The sequence below is a fragment of the Herpailurus yagouaroundi genome, unplaced genomic scaffold, assembly GCF_014898765.1.
Source record: "Herpailurus yagouaroundi ecotype Mexico unplaced genomic scaffold, PumYag 206, whole genome shotgun sequence".
Lineage (NCBI taxonomy): Eukaryota > Metazoa > Chordata > Mammalia > Carnivora > Felidae > Herpailurus > Herpailurus yagouaroundi.
Genome location: NW_024412437.1, coordinates 3,495,520 through 3,515,876, shown reverse-complemented (window position 1 = coordinate 3,515,876; position 20,357 = coordinate 3,495,520). Strand labels below are relative to the sequence as shown.

The 20,357-nt window shown below is 44.6% G+C and overlaps 1 protein-coding gene and 1 pseudogene across 2 annotated transcripts in view; both read left to right on the top strand.

Annotated features, from left to right (window-relative positions):
* The window catches only part of PRKCA (protein kinase C alpha), a 404,563-nt gene that overhangs the window by 4,938 nt on the left and 379,268 nt on the right, over nt 1–20,357 (top strand). The window lies entirely within an intron of this gene.
* On the top strand, nt 13,889–13,996 carry LOC121015402 (uncharacterized; annotated as a pseudogene).

The following is a 20,357-nucleotide window of genomic DNA, read 5'->3' as shown; positions in this document are numbered from 1 at the left end:
CTGCCTTGGTCCCCCCCCCCCCCCCCCCGCCAGACTACATTGAATTTTTTCTTTGGAGTGGATTAGATTCATGGTTTCATGTGAGCTTGACTCCCATAAAGTAAGAAGTGAAATTGTAGGCTCTTCTCTTTTCCCTCCCTCAGAGATAAGATATTCAGTCACTCTTCCAGAGCTCAAAATTTCAAATCCTTCTCCAATATCCACCCACCACAGTAGGCAGTGGATATCGTTCCCTGTCAAAATCTTCCTTATTCTATTTAGTGGTTGCATGTTGGGCGTATCAAACTTATCCATTTCCGATGCTTTAAGTTCACACTAGTGAAATATTGTCAGTGATATCCTTGGACACCATGGTATTTCTATAAAAGATACCTAGAAGAATGGGTGTACATCTTAGGTCTTAATGAGTACAGCCGTGTTCTCAGAAGGTTACAATTTGCATTTTCAGTATTGTGTACCCCATTCCTTTCACTCTTACCAGTATAGGATAGGTCTCTTTTTTTTCTGACATTTTTGCTCTGGTAAGTGAAAAGTTTTAATTTTCATCTGGGTGTAAGGCTGAACATTTTTTCAGACTTGTTTTAGCCTCTGCATTCTGTGGATTGCCTTTAATACTTGAAATGTAGTTCTTACAAAGCAGACAAAATAGAGCAGCGAGTATGTGGTTGATGCAGTTCATTGGGGAAGAATTAAACCACAGGTCTTATTTGGGTGAGTTTCTGCACTGCGTTTACAAACTGTAATTCACAAACCATTTCAAATACAACCTAATATGCTATCTGCTTGTTACATTTTGTTTAGTATGTATGCTTAGCATTTGACTTCGAGTATGCATGTGCTAATCCATTATTCATAACTTCTGGATGTTAGCCCAGGACAATGCCTTTTAATTGCACAAATACAGTTCCCTAACACTTGCATTTTGGCACTCTCCTCAAAGGTAACATCTCCTCATTTTAGAATATACTCAATTTAGAATACACTGTTTTTCTCTTAATGTTCTACCAACTTAAAATCTTGTGTTTGGTAGAGTTCTGGTCTTCAGGAGAAGAACCCCCTCATCCCATGCCTTTAGCAGCATACCCTCTCGAGATGGCAGTTGGAGTTGGAGACTTTTTGTATTCCTTATGTTTTCTCACCTGATGGAGGCAGCATCTTCTAGCTCTTAGTATATGGTCCATGACTTTGGTCAGTAGAATAGCTGTAGTTAAGTATACCTTAGAGAGCCGTATGTGCTCCAAATAGCTCACCTGTTCATAAAGTAAGATCGCTTGAAATCTAAAATATCCTCTCCCTTCGTAAATGTTCAGAACTAGAAGACCGAAGCTGTGAGTGGTAGCCCTTTAAAACTGGGTTTCTAATCTATGCTATTAGAAAGCATTTTACAAGCACACAAAGGCTTCTTTCCCCCCCCTGCTTCTTCCCCTCCTGGAGATGCAGTCCAAATGGAAACAGGACACTTCTCCAAAGACTTCCTGGATTGTTGCCATTTGTGCTTCATGCCGTTGTTTAGATGGCAGTACAGGGGTACTGCTCTGAGAAGGTGGATCTTACCAGGGCCGGTAACCGAGGAGGATCCCACTGTGAACATTGATTGGCTGCCTGAAATCGTGAAAGCAAGGGCCATACACACTGGAGAACAAAGAAAAATGCAGAAAGTAGAGCGAGGAGCTGTGAGATAAGGTTCTTAGATGACCAGCTTGGTGCTCTGTAGCTCCGTCCTTTCAAGGGTAATCTCAGAATTTGCCTTTCGATTTTTGTGAGGCTTAACTTTCTCTTGGTTGATATGCTCCTTGCTGGTTTTTTCCTGTGAGGCTAGCAGAGAAGCTGGTCCTTGCCCCCAATCTGTTCCCTCCCTCCAGGAGAGGGAGAAGGGTTTCTCTGGCCTGGTCATTGATGAGGTGGAGATTCAGACCTTGGAAGGTCTGTCTCGTGTTGCTAGTCTTAGGCACCAGCTGTGTCCAAGAGCTTCTGTCATGGAACAGCAGAGACCTTCACCATGCTGCTCAAATGTTGTATTTTCTCTGGGGGTAGTGGAGCCAGTGGTCTTCTCCCTTTCGCTACTGGGAAAGGGAACAGGCCAACTAGACTAAGCAAGACGGCTTGCACTTCTCAAATTTCAGTGATACATTGTCTGCAAATGTGACCTGCTTATCAATGTGACAAACCGTTGTGAGCCTGTTAAATCTGTTCCATCTCGGCATGTTTTTTCTGCTTTCTGTTCAGCGTCCCAGATCTTCAAAACGAGCAACTACCCTAGGATCTTAGAAGAATCCCCTAAAGAGCATCAGATCCCCACCAGTGACCACGATCAACAGACTGTGGCTCTGCGTGATCAACACTGGATGTTTGCGGGGTGTGCTGGGAATGCGTGCATCCTTGTGTGATCCCCGTGTGCTGCTGTGCACCCATCTTGAATCTGGAGCCATTGCTCTAAGCGCCCCCCAAATACTGTACTTCTCCTGCAATTCTAACTGAAGCTGCCTTTCAGCAGTTAGGGTTTAAAATCCATTTCCCTTAGGCTGTGGCCTTCAGTTTTGAAGGCCTGTTTCAGAATAGATCTTACCAGCTCACCTGAGTGGGATGGTGTTCTCTCTTGAAGAATGAAGGTTGATGGTGTGTTCTTATTTTTATGAAATGTTCTTTTGAGAGAGCATCCCAAGCAGGGTCAGAGCTCCCAGCCCAGAGCCCGATGTGGGGCTCTAGCCCATAAGCTGTGAGATCATGACCTGAGCCAAAGTCAGATGCTTAACCTACTGAGCCACCCAGGTGCCCCTGAAGGTGGTTGATGGAAGAAAGTCCCTCTGCCCTCCCTCTGTTGGCTGCATGAGAGAAGGAATTGCAGAAAACTGGGCCCGTTTAAGGGAGGGTGACCTTTAACAGGGGATAAAGTTGGCAGCTTTGCAGAAAACGATATCAGGTTCTTTCCATGGCTTACAAGACGCCAGGAGCCACATGGTGTGGACACCAAGTGCTAGGAGGTGGAAGGGGGCTGAGGTCTGAGTTGGGCTGAATCACGAAGTTGACTGCCTTCAACAGATTTCCTTCCCATGTACTAGCTCGTCTACATTAGTGACGACCCACTGATTTTTCAAAGCTGACCCCACGATTTCCCATCTTTAAAACTGGGGTGTTAGCATTTTGGCACCCCATTTCTCGTTGGTTACTCTTGAGATGAGAAGCTGTGTTAACTGTAGGGGATCTCCCGGGGCCATCGAAAGAATCCCAAAAAGACCGATCCATGGAAGAGTATAATTTGAAATTCTGATGGTTTTGCCTTGAGGTCAGATCAAAGCCTTATTTCATCTTCAAAGAATAAAATTGTCAGAAACACCCAAGACAGAACCATGGTGGAGGTGGGCAGTTAGAACTGCCTTTCTTTCCAATGCTTTTTTTCCCCCCTCCATAAAAATGCATTAATACTCATTAGAAGTAGGGATGCATGGACGAAATTGTTGGATATTCCCATTTGGTGCTATATACTTGATAGGAAATGACTTCTGATTAATGGCTTCCTGAATTGCTACTTTCACTTAGTGCGTTAAGTGAATGTGTTTAGTTGTACACTCCCCACCAGAATCTGATTCAGTAGTGTAGGGGGTGATTATCCGACTAAGCAGGAGAAACCCTAATTATTTTTTTGCAGATGGACCTGACCTTGAAGTTTCCTCTTTAACGTTAATGATAGGATTTACTACCCTCTGAGCGTTTCACTCTTAGGCGACATTCTTCAAACTTAAGTTTTTAGGCACATTAATTCTTGTTCGGTTTTCCTTCCAGGTATTCAAACTAGTGTTCACTGTGGAGCTTTCCTATTAGGATGAAGTCCAGCTCCTGAACGAGACCTCTTAAGTTGCCTGGTTTCTTCAGACTCGTCTACCGATGCTTTGCTTCTTTCCGTGCTTCAGTTACTGCAAATAAGTTGCAGTTTCCCACAAAGGGTCCTGTTCAAATTTTTTTGCCCCGATAAACTGTCTCACCTGTGAATATTAGCCTGCAGTTTAGCTCTGACGTCTATTCTCCCTGCCTTTCTGGACACTCTCCCAGTCACGGGACCCTCCCCCTCTGTCGTTCGTCTCCTCTGCCAGCCTTGAGAGCAAGGACCGCTTGTTTCTGTCTCCTGTTTAATGCAGTGCCTGGCACTTGGTAGACACCACGTAAATATTTGGATGTATGGTTACACAAACGACCTAAGCTATGAACGTCCATAGCCAGAAGGATTGCAGTGACTTCTGCCTGCATACTTTTTTTTTAAAAATTTCGTTTATAATTCAAAGTGATGTCAACTAGGATAGATCATTAGATGACTTCAGAAAAAGTAACTCTCTGAAGCTAAGCATACCTATTCAAAATAGGAAACAAGATGCTAATTTGTATCTAAGTTATAAGCAATGGTAAATTTAATAGCAAACCACTTAATGTGCCTTTTATCTTCAGAGAAGTTTCTAGGCATCCATAACGAATACTATTGCCACAAATTAAACAGCATCTTATGGGCCACAGCAGGACAGGGGAGATGTCTTGGGTACAGGGTGAAAAGTTAAAACCAGCTCCAGTGCACGTGTCTGGTACAGTCATTTAAATGTTCTGTTTCATTTGAGAGTGCTAATCGCTGAAACCAGACCGTCATGCTCCAGAGGGAGTAGTAGCTCAACTTTATGGATTCTGATATTTTTAAACTGCTCGTACCTGAAATGTTTGTGCCTTGATGTGAGAAGGAACGGAGGAGCGTGGCAATAGGCGTGCCCAAGTGGAACTGTGAAAACTGACCGTCGCTTTAAAGACCTCTGTCAGTTGAAAGGAAAGACAAACCGATGTTAAATGCTGAGAGATGCTGGACGCTGAGGAGCTGTGACATTTTCCCTGATTCCATCCTCAGAGCCCCCTCCTGAAGCACAGGATAGGCTCTCTTAGAAAGGAGAGTGCTGAAGGACTACCAGGCTGGTGGGGGTGGAGCAGGGGGTTCAGATTCAAACAGTTGTGCAGAAAACCCTTTTCAGAGCCAACTGGAAACTTTTTTGGTACTTACAAAGCCTGGATTTATATTAGAGGAAAGAATGAGGCCATTAAGGGAAACATTTCTTGGTGACAGAATTAAGGCTTCAGTGTCCTGTCTGTCAGAATTTCCATGACCAAGCCCTTTATTTCAGATGTTTTCTACTAAACCGTGAAGTGTTATGTTGGACTCCAAGCCGAGGCATGGACACTTCAGTATTGGTACGGTATTAATGGTCAAGTCGAGATGAAATGACCGTAGCTACACTAAAGCCCTCTATTAAATTATACAGAGGGGGGGAAATGGCTTCTGAAATAGATTTCTATCAAAAATGTAATGGAGGGGAATGATTGATTGTTAGCACAAGATCAGAATTAAGAGCAGGTTCACAAAGCCAGACTAGTATGAGGGCAGTTCATCTTGAATGCGTTTACTTGTGGGGTTTTTTTTCCCCTCCCCAGCAGTTACCCAGCTTTAGTTGTAGCATTTTGGGAAATAGGGGATCCATCTGTAGTCTCTGCAGTGATTTCAATAGGTAGTTAGGAAACAAAGGTGGAAATGTGGGACGTGAAATTGTCCAAATTGTATTTAAACTTTATAAACTCGCTTGTATGAGGAATGGGGTAGGAGGAGAATCCAGTTAACAGCTACGTTCTGAGCTGTGAAGAATCACAATAATTGAGATTAATTACAATTGTGACTATTCGACTCCCATGTTTTCACCAACAGGATAATTGACACTCTTGACTCTCCTGGTATGTCTAGTAGTTCATGCACAGTAGTCCATGCTGTAGACTTTCCTTAAAACCCTACAAGCACTTCTCATCAACACCGTTGATCCTCACAATTTTGAAAAGGTAAGCAGTGTTCTCCTTTTATAGATGGGGAAACCAGCACTGAGGCACAGGAAGCTTAGAACTTGTCCAAGGTCACAAAATTGGAAAACAGTGGAGCTGGGCTTCAAACCCAGGCTGTCTGGGTCCACCCAGGCTGTGAACCCAAGTGTTGGGCTTCGTAGTTTTTTTTTTTTTTCTTCCAATTTTTAAGTTTATTTTGAGAACACATGCACAGGAGTGGGGAGAGGGAGGGAGGGATGAGAATGAATCCCAAGCAGGCTCCACACTGTCAGCACAGAACCCCCTTGTGAGGCTCCAACTCGTGAACTGAGATTCTGACCTGAGCAGAAACCAGGAATCAGGTGCTTGACAGATTGAGCCACCGGGCACCCCCCCCCCCCCATAGTTCGTTGTGTTCGGTAGGCTTACACCACTACCTGGGCTATGGAGGTGTGAAAGAGGGAAGTCTTTCAACTCCGTAACACTTGCCATACTAGTCACAGTGGGAGATGATGCCAGATCTGTGCACCTGCTCTGTAGATCATGCCTGGCACTGGGGGGCATGGGACAGAGCGCTGGGTATCGAGCAGAGAGGAATGCTAGACGAAGAGTCTTCATAATAGAAGTTCGAATGAGATAGGGGTGGTTGAAACATTATGGGGGTGGGGAGATACTTCCTGGGCTCGTTAGGAAGGAGCTTTGGAGTTGGGCTTTGCAGGATACAGAGAATTTCCTTTGGGAGAGATGGGGGAGGCTTTCTAAAGGGAGGAAATAACTAGAGCAAAGGGGAAGGAGGTGGCGGCGAGAGGGACTCGTATAATTGGGGAGCAGCATAGGCCAGGATGGAGGCCATACTATTAGAAATGTCGCGGGGGCGCCTGGGTGGCGCAGTCGGTTAAGCAGCCGACTTCAGCCAGGTCACGATCTCGCGGTCTGGGAGTTCGAGCCCGCGTCAGGCTCTGGGCCGATGGCTCAGAGCCTGGAGCCTGTTTCCGATTCTGTGTCTCCCTCTCTCTCTGCCCCTCCCCCGTTCATGCTCTCTCTCTGTCCCAAAAATAAACGTTGAAAAAAAAAAAATGTCGCAAACGTGCCTGTCCCCAACGGAAAAGCTGATTCGAGAAACCTACATGGCACCTATGTGTTTTCCTCCACATGCTGCTTCTATGCCAGCACTATTTCATGCCTTCTTATGTGGTGCTTTTTTCCTCAGAAAATTGCATTTACAGGAGACTAAAGCATTGTCTTCATGTGAAAGATTTTTCATATTAGAGATTAGAAAATAACTTGCTTTAGGAAGTGCATGGCTTTGACCCTATTCCAAGGGTCTCTGTTATGAAGCTGGGACTGTTAATTGCAGCATCCCGTTGGAAGCCCAGGCTGTTACAACATGGAAATTACGTGACTAGAGATAATCCACTGAGTTAGACTCGATGTGTTCATAACCTTAATAAGGAAAAGTAGAAAAAGCACCTAATTAAAATCATTTTCTGTTTTCAGAGCCGCATACTAAAGGTCAGAACTTCTGGTTTATTGTTAGTGGTTATTCCCAATCCACGGTGCTAGACTTGGATGTTTATAATCCTGATCAGAAATGTGTTTAAAGGAAGGCAGAGGGGTGCTGTGGAGCTGTGCATTTTGGGAGAGAAAAAGGACTTTCACGTGGGTTTCAGAGTTGGAGAATAAAAACTCACGTAATCCTGTCACTATGCTGACCCGGGCTTATGACGTGCCAACACCCTATGGGGAACTGGCCTTGTTCCCACTCTGTAGGAGCAGATGGGGGTCGGGGGCAGGGTGCGCGGGGAGGGGAGCGGGCGGGCAGCTTGTTCATGGTCAGGTGGCTTTGAGACCAGGCGGATTCAGTAAATGTCTGTGATCTTTACTACCTGAAGCTATGCAGCTAAGTAGCCAATCCCTTTTACTTTTCTCATTCTGCTTTCCCTTAGATTATCTAATAAAGCATGACTTGTGCTGTTTATTGTAATTAGGATAAAACTCCCATTGACTCAAAGCTAGGCTCGGGCTTCTAAAGGCTTTTAACTTCTGTTTGGATTGCTCTTGAAATTAAGAGGCAGTAAAGGGGCTTCATGTATTTTCCTTTTGAATTAACGATGCAACTGTCATTTTGAAAATACAAGATGGGAGCTGACTCTAAAAAATTTAAGATCCCACAACTTGATAACTTCTTACAATGTACAGAAGAGTTCAAATCCTAGTTATGTTCTATTCCATAAAGGTGCTTTTCTTTGGTGCAGTTGTAATCCTAAGTTTGTACGTGGATGTTTTAACACTTCGCAGTGGAATACAAAAACACTGGTCCTGTTCTGAGTCATTTGCCTGATTTTGAAATCTTAGTAGACCTCACTTTTTCACATGCCGAGTTGGAGCATTAAAGTGATTTTTGTTGAGTTTCACATTAGTTTCTTCAATCTGAATGACTCCTTAACACGGAAAACCTTTTTGCAAAAGGTATGCTTAAGAGAGTTGAGGGAGGGGCGCCTGGGTGGCGCAGTCGGTTAAGCGTCCGACTTCAGCCAGGTCACGATCTCACGGTCCGTGAGTTCGAGCCCCGCATCAGGCTCTGGGCTGATGGCTCGGAGCCTGGAGCCTGTTTCCGATTCTGTGTCTCCCTCTCTCTCTGCCCCTCCCCCGTTCATGCTCTGTTTCTCTCTGTCCCCCCAAAAAAACAAAAAAAAAAACGTTGAGGAAAAAAGAGTTGAGGGAGTAGGTGTGGGGGGAGAGGGAGACAGAGGCTCTGAAGAGGGCTCCCTGCTGATTGCAGAGAGCCCGGAGCAGGGCTCAAACCCACAACTCGAGATCATGACCTGCGTTGAAGTCGAAGACTTAACCCATTGAGCCACCCAGGTGCTCTAATCCTCCTCCTCCTCCTCAAACTTTACCACCCCTTTAAAAATGAGGGTCGCCTGGGTGGCTCAATCAGTTAAGTGGCAGACTTTGGCCCAGGTCATGATCTCATGGTTCATGGGTTCAAGCCCTGCGTTGGGCTCTGTGCTGACAGCTCAGAGCCTGGAGCCTGCTTCAGATTGTATCACCCACTCTGCCCCTTCCCTGCTCATGCTCGATCTCAAAAAAAAAAAAAAAAAAGACACTAAACGTTCCAGAAGCATCCAGGACAATTAGGTCTAAACTCCAGGTATCAGAGTTGAGCTGCATGGCCTCGATTTTCCCTTTTTGCTCAATGGCGCCATCAAACACCATAGCACCTGCTGGGATTGAGCCGAGTCTGTGCTCCTATGATGCAAATCAACATGCAAAACCACATTTTATAAAGATTAATTATTGGGTGGGAGCTGGAGTAGTTGGCATGATTAAGACCGGCCATTGTTAAGGTGCCTGGGTGGCTCAGTCGGTTGAGTGTCCGACTTCAGCTCGGGTCGTCTCACAGTTTGTGAGTTCGAGCCCCGTGTCAGGCTCTGTGTGGACAAGCTCAGAGTCGGGAGCCTACTTCGGATCCTGGGTCTCCCCCTCTCTCTGCCCTTCCCTGCTTGTGTTCTGTCTCTCGCACTTTGTGGGGGTTGGGGGAAGACTGGCCATCATTGATTGTCCTTGCCTAAGGCGAATCTAATAAAACCCAGTAGAAGGATAAGATAAGGTGAAGGTGCTGGGGAGCAGAGGATAACACCCCGGATGAGGCTCTGGGTTTATTAAACTCTTGGTATCCTACCTCCCGTTATATTAATGGTTTTCATGACTTCACAAACTCAGGAAAAACTGTTCACAATAGTAACTGATAAAATTGTGAACAAGGTGCTTTTGGCTGACTCTTATCAGTGCAGAATTAATGAAGGCCTAAGTTTTATCTCCAAATTTGGAAATGCATGGTCAGCTTCTGGCCCTTGTTTGTATTCCTGTGTAACCCTTCGATGTTAAATTGTATTCAGTATGTTGTAGACTTGGTCCTAACAGGCTGCAGTTATGTGGAGGCTCCCTGAGGATATTTAAAATTTATTAGAAACGGTAGAACATATTCGTGTGAGATGGGCAAAATCTTTTGGTTGCTAAGAACTTGGGTAGCTCTTAAAATCAGATTTAATATTAAGTTCTGTATTCTTAAAATTTGTTCCAGAGCACAAGCAGGGTTGAGGGGCACAGCATCCCAAGCAGGCTTTGGGCAGAGCCTGACATGAAGCTTGATGCCATGGCCCGGGGATCATGACTGTAGCTGAAATGAAGAGTTGGAGGCTCAACCAACTGAGCCACCAAGTCTCCCCAAGTTCTATATTCCTAAGCGATAAACACATGCTTGTGTTTAAATGTAGATTAACAACCTGAATTAACATGCATCTAAGCATTCCCCTTTCTTGTCCTTCTTGGTGAATTTTGTAGTCAAGGGATCAGGAAGAGCTAGGTTCTTAGAATTTTAAATCGACAGAGGACTATGGAGACTGTATAGCTGAGGTCCTTGAATTCATAGCTGTGGAGTTGGTCCCCAGAGTTGAGTGACTTGATGTAAATGTAACCATGCAAGTGTGACCACCTGAATCTCCAGCCCCAACTCCTGTCCGGTGCTCCCCTCCTCCTGCTGGGTAGGTCATAAACCTGTGTACTTAGCTGTAACCCTAAGCCTCGAACCTTAAGTGATGTTGCCAGTGACCATAGGTGCTCATCCAGTAGTTTGTATTTAAAGAAAAGAAGTGAGGAACCTGCCAAGTAGGTGCTTGATTCCCTTTACTTGAAAAATGGCTGTGCGTTCTACAGATGATGTGTCTTGCCCTAAAGTCCAGGAGTTGCATTAAGGATGATCTATTTTGTAGTGTAGATGACCAGTGGGAGTAAGATCTTGAGTTGGTATTGGATGGGAATTAGTGAGCAAGGAAGAGGTCTACTTGAAATTCTTTTTTCCTGACTTTTGTTTTTCTAATTTTAATTCTTTGGGAACAGGCTATGTTCCTAAGGCTACTTAAAAAAATTTTTTTTTAAATGTTTGTTTTTGAGAAAGCATGAGCGGGGGAGGGGCAGAGAGAGGGAGACACAGAATCCAAAGCAGGATCCAGGCTCTGAGCTGTCAGCACAGAGCCCGGTGTGGGGCTCGAACTCCTGAACTGTGAGATCATGACTTGAGCTGAAGTCAGATGTTCAATCAACTGCACCACCCAGGTGCCCCTAAAAAAAAAAAAAAAAAAAAAAATATGTTTTTGACGTTTACTTTTTTGAGAAACTGAGTGGGGGAGGGACAGAGAGGGAGACACAGAAACTGAAGCAGGCTCCAGGCTCTGAGCTGTCAGCACAGAGCCTGACATGGGCTTGAACTCAAACTGTGAGATCATGACCTGAGCCGAAGTCTGCTGCTTAACCAACTGAGCCATCCAGGTGTCCTTCCTAAGGCTACTTATAATCTTACATGGAGATCTCACACCATAGTTGAGCTGGCATTTTCTAGATTATGTGAAATTCTGCACAAGTCAGTATCTAGTTAATCCTAGATACTACAATTAGCACCTGGGGATTTAGAGTAGCCCCTTAAACAAGATGTGAAAAGTAACAAAATGTAACCATGGAGTTTACATGGTTTTGCTTTCTGTAGTAAAAGTAACTCCACCCTTAGAGTTTATTTCTGGACCACAGTACAGCCAAATACAGAAGTCAGATCTTTATTTCCTATAGTTGCAGTGTTGATCTGAGGTTCTGATCTTGGAAATACAGTAATAGAAACACAAAATAAACAAAGTGCTAGATCTGAGAACATGTTTACTCATACTTTTCTCAAAACTCATTTTCTATCTAAATCCAAACAACACAAGTCCTTGTTAATTGTTCCTTGGAAAATTGTTCATGTCCTAGATTTCTAAGTTCCTCTAAAAAGGAGCTCAGAATGATCGTTCCTCCTGCCTCACGCCCCCCCCCCCCCCGCCACCCCCTTGGTGAATTTCCCTGCAGTATTCTTGGATGTCTTTATTGCTCTGAGTATTTGAGCCCTGTTCAAAATCAGGAAATTCTAAGTGAAGACCTACCACTGTATGAATAATTTTGAATATTTTTGTTAGGACTTAAGTGCTGAGAGTAGGCAGCTTCCTTGCTACATTCTCTTGCTCCTTTGTGCCTGCTCTATGGAAGTTACTTCTGCTTTGGATAATAGTCTGCTGTTTCAAATAATTCTGTTTTCTGGAAAGAAAGCTTTGAATCTGGGGTGGGGCAGTGAGTAGGGACTTGGAGGTTCATTAACTGAGACACCAGCCACATCTCTGGGTGATTAAACTGTCCCTGGCACTAATTGGGGTTCTATGTCCTCAAACACTTGAAAGAAAGGTTTGTTTTTGTTTTTTCCCTTTCAAACGGTTATTTTGAACTTATTTTAGGTACAGGAAGGGTGAAAAATGGTACAGGGGGTTTCCCTAGATCTCTCACCTGGCTTGTCTCCATGTTAACATTTTACATACATTTCCTTATGTATCTGGGAGTGCCAGGGTCTTTGGACCTGTAGAGTTCCCCGTGGTCAGAATTCTTGCTGACCCTCCCGCTTACACAGCACATTGCCCTATTTTTGGCAGAATGGCACCTGGACACAAGTTTGATTGGACTCGGGTTCAATCTGGGTCATGGTTTTCTTTTTATTAATTTAAAAAAAAATTTTTTTTTTTAACGTTTATTTTTGGGACAGAGAGACAGAGCATGAACGGGGGAGGGGCAGAGAGAGAGGGAGACACAGAATCGGAAGCAGGCTCCAGGCTCCGAGCCATCAGCCCAGAGCCTGACGCGGGGCTCGAACTCACGGACCGCGAGATCGTGACCTGGCTGAAGTCGGACGCTTAGCCGACTGGGCCACCCAGACGCCCCTTTTTAAAATTTTTTTTTATGTTTATTATTGAGAGACAGAGCATGAGCATGGGAAGGGTAGAGAGAGGGGGAGACACAGAATCCGAAGCAGGCTCCAGGCTCTGAGCTGTCAACACAGAGCCTGATGTGGGGCTCGAACCCACAAGCTGTGAGATCGTGACCTGAGCTGAAGGTCGGACGTTTAACCGACTGAGCCCCCCAGGAATCCATTTTTTTTTTTTTTTAAGATGCTGTTCTAACCATGTGCATGTAGTTGCATGTATATTGTGGAAAGAACACCAGTGGAGTATTTTCCTATCCAACCATCCCAAGTTGAGGACTGTTGACCTAGTCAAATGGGTTTAAGTTTTGCAGTATCCAGTATCAACGTGGGAACACTTGCATGCTACACGTGGAAACTAGGTTGTCAGGTGTTTCCAAATGTATGGTGTTCATTATACCTCTATGCAAATCTTGGTTTTTACCAAGCACTGTGGGTGAGAGGTGCGTGTGGGTGTCTGTGGTGGTGGAAAGAATTGCTAATTGTCAAATAGCCACTTAACCTGCCTGAGCCTCACCCGCGTGACTGAACTCAGGGTATTTTTTGTTCTGGGTCTTAATTTCCAACAGAATTGGGACTTGAGAGTTATTTTTGTCCACTGGAACATCTGGGGGGCAAAGAGAATAAGCACATGAGGGGAGTTTGGTGTGTGCCTATCTGAAGAAGATGGTCCTCTACTCTTGGACCTGCTGTGTTGTACAGAAGCATATGCTGTTGATGCGGAGGGAAGAGGGTTTTCATAAGAATCGGGGGCCTTTTCACCCGGGAATTTAAGTTTTAGCTAAATGATTTGAGATGTCTAGAAAGCTAATGGTTCCTTAAAGAACTGTAGAAGCACAAAAAAAAAAAAAAAATCACCTAGGAAGTGCTAGACTGGGAATTGGGTAATCTTGGTTTGAATCCAGTTTAGGCCTCTGCCATCCTTGTAATGAGGGAGCTGGATTCTCTAAAAGGTGGCAAATAGGTGACATTCTTGCCAGCTGCTGTGGCAGAGAAGGCTAATCGTGATCCTCTTTCAACTTGAGAACCCTCCACTTTATACACCAGGTAGCTGTAAATATCAGGTGATCAGAGTTGGTGTGGGAGCCCAGCAAACCTGGTCATTCCTAGGCTGCCTTATTTTCCAGCCCCCGCCCCCCCCAACTTTTGACCTCTTGAGGATCACGAAAATGAAAGAGCTAAGTTACCTTTCTGGTCAGTGTTTATATGTTCCCCCCTCTCACTGCTTCTCGGCCTTTTGGCTAAGATCAAGTGTATCTGTTATGGGTTTAATGTTTCCCTCTCTTAATTCTTTGATGCAAGAACAGTATCTCTAAAAGAAAAACCTTTGGGGTGCCTGGGTGGCTCAGTCGGTTAAGCAGCCGACTTCGGCTCACGTTGTGATCTTGCAGTGTGTGAGTTCGAGCCCCGAGTTGGGCTCTGTGCTGACAGCTCAGAGCCTGGAGCCTGTTGCAGATTCTGTGTCTCACTCTCTCTGACCCTCCCCTGTTCATGCTGTCTCAAAAATAAATGTTTAAAAAAAAAAATCCTTGAAACACTGAAATTTTGATGCAAAACAAATCACCGATTACTGAGAATACTTTTAAGTTTGAGAAACTGAGACCATGTGAGTGGGGGAGGGGCAGAGAGAGGGAGAGAGAATCCCAAGAAGGCTCCGTGCTCCATGCAGAGCCCAAAGTGGGGCTCGAACTCCTGAAACGGAGATCGTGACCTGAGCCAAAACCGAGAGTCCGACACTTAACTGGCTGAGCCACCCAGGTGCCCTGGGAATTAGTCTTAGGAATGGAGTTGGTTTAGGATGGTGGTGGGTAGGGGGAGAACCCCGTTCATTCCTTGATGCTATTTTTATTAACACGGAAGGTGTTAGATTCTTCTGATGGGTCTAAGCCAGTGTTTTGGTTTTACTGTCTGGTTTATGTGAACTTCTCATAGTGGAGATCTGGTGTTTGAATTGGCTTTTGATTTTGTGTTCTCGGACCCGTGTACTCTCTCTGGAAATAAGATTTGTAGAGGAAATAGCAAATGGGAGTACACCTCTGTTTTTGACTTTGTGGGAAGTGTGATGAAGGCTGAAGGAACGGTAGCCTAATCAGAGCAATACTTGCTGGTGGTGGGAGTCGACTGCTGTGTTCAGAAATGCATCAGAGAGGAAATTAGGTTGGAAGCAGCAAGTTGAGATGCAATGTTCCTGAAACTGAACAGAGTTAAGGGAGAGGAGAAAAACCCTATGGGGTAAGTAGTTGTGATTTATTTATCTATTTTTTTGAAAGCTTGCTTACAATCCTTTGAGCTAGACAGAGCCCTAGGATTACTTTGTTTATAAGACTGCATGCTTTTGTGTGCACAAATCCTGTTTGTGCAAATTTGACCTTTAATTTCCATTACGGTCTCCCATCCCTGTCCTCTTTAAAAAGCTGGTCTCTTGTGTGAAGTGTTAGGCTTTACGGTTCTAAGGCCTTAAGACTTGCATTGGCAGCTGGCAACCATACATCTCCTCTAATACGTATTTAGTACATCTTCTCTACCAGGCACCATGTTAGTTCCTGGGAATGATAGTACCTGAAATCAGATGGAGTATGGCCTTGGTGGATGGCTAGGGGTCAGGCACTTTGCATAGCTTATTTAATCTTCATGACAAAAGGAGGACAGGTTATCTTATGGATGAGGTGTAGAGGTTGTGTTGCCTGAATTCTACAACTAAGTGGGTTAGGTTAGTATTTACATATGGATTGTGATGATGGATGCATTGTTTTAAAAATCAAACATAGGTTATTGTGATTGTTCATCCAAAAATGGTTTTTGAAAGGTAAATCCTTCATGTTTTTAAAAGATTACTTTTTTTTTTTTACAACTTGGATCCAGGTGTTGTCTGTCCCCCATCACCTCCCCCTCCCCCACCCGTGCCAAGTCACTCCTATTAAAATGTGGAAAATCTCTTTGTAAGAACATGCTCTTTAATTTCCTGTCTTAGATTCCGGTGGGATAGGGTGATCTAAAACAAGTTCAGTCAAGCCTAGCAAATATTAAATTGAGGTTTCAAAGATCCATGGAATGAGTTTATACTTGACAAAAGGTTAATTCAGCCCTACCATTTTACTTTCTAGGAGTGTCCTCTTTTCTCTCCTTACCTGAGGTTGGGAGACTTTGTAATTAGGTTTGCTGTAGGCCTGCTCTGTCCATCTTTTTGAACTGTCGAGATCAGTTATGTTGAACTTCTCTGGTTGTCAGGTGCAATCTGGCCATCACAAACTTGGCTTCTCTTAGAAGTGGTGGTGTGTACTTTCTGATGTGATCACCGGATTTCATATATGAGGTTTCTTTGATAGGGCTCTAATTTACCAGTACTTGTGATTTCTTGATATTCTGAAGTTTGATAAAGGAGAGGCTTGCTCAATGACGGGGATACCTTTGTTTTACTTTTGATTGGTTTACTTAAAAATATTGTTACCTTGTTTATCCTCCTACTTCCATAACCTCCCAGCATTTGAAATCAGTTCTGCAAACATCTCTATCCTTAACCCCCATGATTTAATTCTTCAGTTTCCTGTCTGCCCTCTCTAGAACTTTCTCATGTCACATATTGGAAATAAGTCCTTAGTAGTTAGCTTTTATTTGAAGATTAGTACAAGTTTGTAGGAGAACTTCACAAAATGAGGTATAAAATTTTAGATTATTATCTATTTAACAGATTGTGTACTTTAACATCATTCTATCTGCCCAGTGTAGTGCCTAATCCTGGATATGCAAATAAGCCAGACTGAGAGCATGTCTGCTGTAATCCCTCTAGTAATGGACCCAGCCACTAATCCAGTAGTCACGTGGGCAAATTACTATAGATTGCTTATGGAATTATAAAGGAAAGGTTTCAGGACTCTGCTGGTAGATAAAACGGGGTCCTAACTTGGGGGGAGGGGGTCAGGAAAATCTCAGTGAAACCACATTTGAATCAGCTCTTAAGGATAAAGAGGGGTTATTGAGGTCAAGAAAAAGGGAAAGGCTTTCTGGACAGAGCAACCAGCCTGTACAGAGATCCTGAAAGGAAGGAACACTGTGTTCTAGAGACCCAAAGAAGCCCTTAGTTAATGGAGTTTTTGAAGCAAATCAAACCATCTTTTTTTGTTCCTTCCCATGAGTTAGGGTCATAAAATCATAAAAAGTATTTAATATTGCATGTTGTAATGTATCCTTTTTGCCTCTGGCATTCCTCATGGATTGTGAACATAGCTGCACTTCTGTTGCAATCCCAAGAAAAACCTTATAAGGCAAAAATACTAATGATGTTTCATGAAAAGGACTTGAACGATCAGTAAAGGGAACAGTGATGCTATTTCCTAACATCCACTGAAGTTTTACGTGTCTGGTCTACAAATCCTTAATTGAGGTACAGTTAACCTACACTGTTTCAGGAGTATGATACGGCGAATTGGCAATTCTGTACGTAATGTGATGCCACTGTAAGCATAGTCCTCATCTGTCACCATACAACCTTATTACAAGATTGACTATATTTCCTATGCTATGCTTTTCATCCCGACACTTACAGGGGTCTTGGGCTCTACTGATGCAGCTACCTGGGCTCATCCCCAAGACTTACTAACTGGGAGTGTGTACCTCTTGGTACTCTTCACCTCTTTTGCCTGTCTTCTCCCACCCTCTGGAGTATTCTGAGTGAGGGTGCAGTGTGAGAAAAAGCTGGAGAAGCAGACAGGAGCCACCTTGCAGGTCTTAAATAGAAATCTTTTTAACCCAGTCTCTTAGCCTAGGGGGTTCAATAGCCTGCCTAGCCTTTTAGTCTAGCCATGGGGGATCCTTTGGAGAGCTTTAAGGAAGAAGGTAGCCTGATTTGAATTTCCTTGGAAAGGTTAACACCTAACATCAAATGGAGAACTAACTAGAAGCGGGCTAGAGTGGATGGGGGCAGCCCATTGGGAGGCCCACCTTGATTCTGGTGAGAGATTTCCTAGAACTACAGAGGGTCGTAGTGGAGACACGTTGATACATCCAGGGTCTGCTTCAGTGAAATCTGCTGGACGTGGTGATGAATGGCTCATGGAAGCGGGAGGGTGGGGGTCAAAGATCCGCAGGGCGGTGGTGTCCCTCAGTACTGTGTAGCAAGCGAGAAACCCGGGTTTGGGGGACGAGCATGTGATTTCTGAACCTGTGGAAAAGGCAGTGCCTTAGGTCTCCAGAAGGGCTGAAGGTGAATGTCAGGAAGGCCTCTGGATTGAGGCCCTGGGGCTGAGAGGGGTGGCCAGAGCTGGTGAGGAAATACAAGCCCTCTCCTTACAGGTAGAACTGAGTGACGTAGCAAGGATTCGTGTGCCTGGGGGGAGGGCCAACAGCAGTCACAGTCCATCTCAGAATGCTGTCATTGTGTGTGGAGATGAGAATGAGCCTGCCAGAGCTGGGAAGGGGGTGGTCAGCGAGGCAGGAACAAAGCCGGGGAGGGGCTCTGGTATTGGAAAAGCCAGGGAGGAAGGGGATCGGTTGACGGAGGCAGGGTGAGGTTTACAGATAAAAGCTGTGTGGGTGGGATGTTGGGGGCAGATACTGTCATGGGGCCAAGAGCAAAACGTGCTGTGTCCGTGCCCATCTGAGCAGCAATTCCCTGCAGGGTGACTGAGGGTTGTTCGCTTACCAAAGGAGTTGTGTCTTTGAGGGTCCGGCTCCCTGGGAAGGTCCACGTCTTTCAACCAACCAGGTTGAAAATGGTGTTACCCTTTCATTCATCAGAAAGAACCCTCTGAAAACAGAGTGCTTGAAACATGTGATGCATCCAGCGTTCAGTCTTCACTGAGTTGCTCTTGGCTCCTCCTCTCTGCTTTTCTCTTGGGTATTAATACAGAAGGAAACCGCTGGAATAAGAGGTTCTCAGCTAATCAAGGGAGGTACACACGTCAATCGTCGCCCCTCTGCCTTTACTCAGCTAGGACATTTGTACGCATCCGTAAAAGGACTTTATTTTTTCAGTCGTACAGCTGTAATATCTATTTATCCTATCAGCAGAGATAAAAGGGATCAGCAGGCAAGCGAGCATTTGTCAGTGTTTGAGAGATGTTAAGCCCCCATATTCTATTAGAGACTTCACTTTTCAAGTATTTTGTTAAGAGGGCCTCAGCATGATCGCAGGAAAAGGTATTTGGAGGGTCACGTGCTCGAGAATTAACAAGATTGCAGAATTTTATAAATAAGATGGACTTTCAAACAGCCACAGAAGGGATTTTGGACTCCTGTCTGTGTGGACAAGGCTGGCGGTAGGATTGATGGGTTCAGGCTCTGGGAACCCTGGTAGGAATGAAGATGATGTATGCTTTCACTCTGTCTACTCCTAGACTGTTTGTTCTAAGAATCTGGTCTGTTAGTACTCTGTATTTTTTAACTCGAGCAATCCCATAAACTGACAAGGGGATGCTTCCTGTCTTCTCAACGTTTCCCTTGGCCTTCACTCCTTCTGACCTAAAGTGTAAATAGGGCCCCTTTGCGTGTCTCTCTCTGTAACCTGTGGAGACTTCTATGTAGTTGGTGCCATGGTACGTATTTAACACCATTACACTTGGATTGTGCTAGTCTGGATGGCCAGTTCCATGCCACAGTGACACATTAATCCCCTAATAGCAGTGGCTCAACACGAGAGGTTGGCCTCTCCCAGAGGCATCCGTGGTCACTGTGATGAGCCCATGATGGGACTCTTGTCCACACGGTCGTAGGATCTTGGCATCTAGAGCCTGAGGCTGCCTCCTTCAGAAGCTAGGGAGGAGAGAGACGAGAATATCCACAAGGGCTTTTCATCATTTCTACTCAGAAATGACTCCTCCTCTGTCCCTGCCCCCCACTTGGTGGCCAGAGCAACATGACCTTCCAGTGGGGGTGGGGGGACTGATTGGAAGTTGCTAGGAAGAATGGGAATATTTGAGTGGTCTGGTCTTTGCTACATCTGTAGCGTCTTTATTTCTGTGAAGGAAACTTCTGAGCACTGTATTTGTTAGAGTATAACCTTACTTAAAAGTCTTGCCATAGCCTTAATGAAAACCGTCTTAAAGACCACGCAGACTGTTTGCCTTGTTAAAGCATTTATTTTTTATAGTTGTTTTCCTTTCAAAGATTTGATCATTGTTTTCTTCTTGAATCCGATGACGTGGAACAAAAGAAAAGCGCCGCACTCACAACAGGATGTATAAATGGACTACCTTTTGGGACAGACCATGGGAATTTTGGCACTACCTGTGGCATCTCCGTAATTTCGCGGCCCCTGATGTAGGGTTTGGTGGGGGGTGGGGCGGACACTGGCATCCTAGCTAGATTCAGGCTTCCATTTTCTGTGGGGTCTAAAGAGGTTCTGGCATTTTTAAGGGATCTTGTTGTGATTCAAGAGTCTAGTTCTTTTAAGGAGACTTACATCTTTGGTTTAGGTAGAATGAAGACTTGAGATTTTCCTTTGGTCCTGCCTGATGAGCACCTCTGTCCCATGGAAATTTGCCAGAGGAACCAGCATGGAGGCAGGAAGTCTGTCAGCGAAGTCTATTACAATCACCGTAAAACAGTTGTGCCTAATAGAGAATCTAACAAAATATAACAAGAGTGATTATTAATGGAAATGGATTCCCTTAAATGCTGAAAAGCTTTGTATTCCTCAGAGCACTTAGTCGTTACCGGTATTTCCGTTACAGCATGAATTACCCAGCTGTTCTGA